Raw genomic sequence first — 2,190 nt, 5'->3', positions numbered from 1 at the left:
ATCAGATAGTTGGTCCTTGATGTTGTCCGGCAGATAAGACGAAACCCCAACATCCGTCTCGGTTATGTCAAGGTATTAACCGATGTCGAACGAGAACAAGTCTTCAAAGGACTGAAAAAAAACAGAGTCGGAAAAGTTAGAGGTTGATTCAACGAAGCAAAGGTATGAGTGTTAAAGTTACCCTAGGTGTGCCATGCGTCAATTCGACTCAAGGGGGCAATATCGACCAGAAAAAATTCATCAATATTGGCATAATGAAGATAATACAAGAGACAATGAGTGGGCCGATAGAGTTGTTGAGACGATAAGAGAGCAATTTGGGATCAAACCAAAGAAACAAATATATATGTATCGGCGCTCATATCCTAAGTGGTTTGATAGGGTTCCATTGCCTTGCCAACATAGGATCTCGGAATTCTCTTTATTTGTAGGGTAAGATGATGTTTCTATAGTTGAACATGTTAGCCAATTCCTAGCACAATGCCGAGAGGCATCGACTCATGATACTCTGAAGGTTAGGTTATTCCCACTGTCATTGTCTAGATCGACTTTCACATGGTTTTCAACATTACCTCCAGATTCTACCAGAAGCATGAGTTCTCATACTCAAAAACTAGGGGCATGTATTAACACCAAAAATTGGTAAAATTCCTTATTTGATTCGGTTAAGGAAAGACACGATCAACCGATGGAAAATTTATCCGGAAGTGTCCGATTCAAGAAGGAATCGTGAGAACCAATGTGTCACGCCCAGAATTTCCTCACACGGATTTTCTGAACTTAATTGTGTATTTAAATTCCTGTCCAGGATCAACCATGGTATAAAAAAGACAATGTTGATTACATAACCATTGTTCTTAGAAACAATTGAAAATAACACTTAAACTAACGAAAATGCAGCGGAAAGATAACACAGACTAGCTCCAGCGTAGCATGGCTCCAGTCCACAGGCAACGCTTCGACGGCGGACAGCTTACTCCTAAGAGTCACCTCCATCAGATTCAACGGCTAACTCTGAAGGGGGAAATTACGCAAGACTGAGTACAAACCACCGTACTCAACAAGTAGCATGAAATATGAGTAATAAATGATGCAATGGATCACAAGGAATATGCTAGGGTTAATTGCAATAAAACAACATTTAAATAAATAACAGAGATTTAACAGAAAGGTGATAAATATGTAAATAAATAAATAAATAACATTTATAAAATACCAACATCACTGTCCAACGTTATACCACGTTGCAACAAGCCCAACCACCACTCAACGTTACACCATGTTGCAGCAATCCCATGTAAAAGCTAGTTTACCCAGGTCATTAAAGGTTTGACTAATCACAGTGAATCTGGCAATTTGCTCTTAACCGTGGGCACGACTATTCGAATATATTTTACTCTGATCAGAGGTGTACAACTTTACCCACAAGACACAGTCCCACTACACTTGAGCATACGCTAACATACCACCATGGCATACTAGAAAGGAAACTATGATAGGACGTGTCGCATAACCCTTCCTATTCAATCGCACCACACTGCAGGATTCGCTCCCTCCTTTATACCAACTCGGGCAACCTCTCTTGTGCCTAGCGAATCCGGAAGCAGCATAAGCCATCGTTACACCACGATTCCCATCCATACTCCACCACGCTCACCCTAGCCTGGGTACGTTGAATAGTTCAAAGCTATACTCCAAATCCCACCAATGCCTACTCTGGCTTGTGGTTAGCACTAAAATAACTTCTAGAGTTTCCTGTGAACCGGTCCTTAATTGCCATGGGTGCCACTCTCAAAACCATGCATCCACAACCCACCATTATCGATGTTTTAGTTGGCATTAACCCGTACCGGGTATTAAATCATCATTAAGAACTATCCAGAACTAGTACTAATTAATGTGTGATCCCATGAGCTACTTGTTCTAAGCAAAACTAAGCATTCATAGCCTAACTCTACTCAAGTTACCCCTGGTATAACATGAATAAAGAGGGATAATCAACGGCATAATAACAAGATACCCGAAAATAGATACAGTAAATACTTTAATTGAAACAATGCATGTTTGAATAAATAAAGCAGGGATTTTGCAATAATAGGTTCAACATGATTAAAGATGAATGCCACTTGCCTTGCTCTGCTCCCTGGGGTACTTCAGCGATGATTTCGAAGTAAATCGGTGCGTCGACGG

Source organism: Oryza brachyantha, chromosome 11, assembly GCF_000231095.2.
Source record: "Oryza brachyantha chromosome 11, ObraRS2, whole genome shotgun sequence".
Classification (NCBI taxonomy): Eukaryota; Viridiplantae; Streptophyta; class Magnoliopsida; order Poales; family Poaceae; genus Oryza; species Oryza brachyantha.
The sequence above is the reverse complement of the archived record's forward strand: the minus strand, read 5'-3'. Positions refer to the sequence as shown.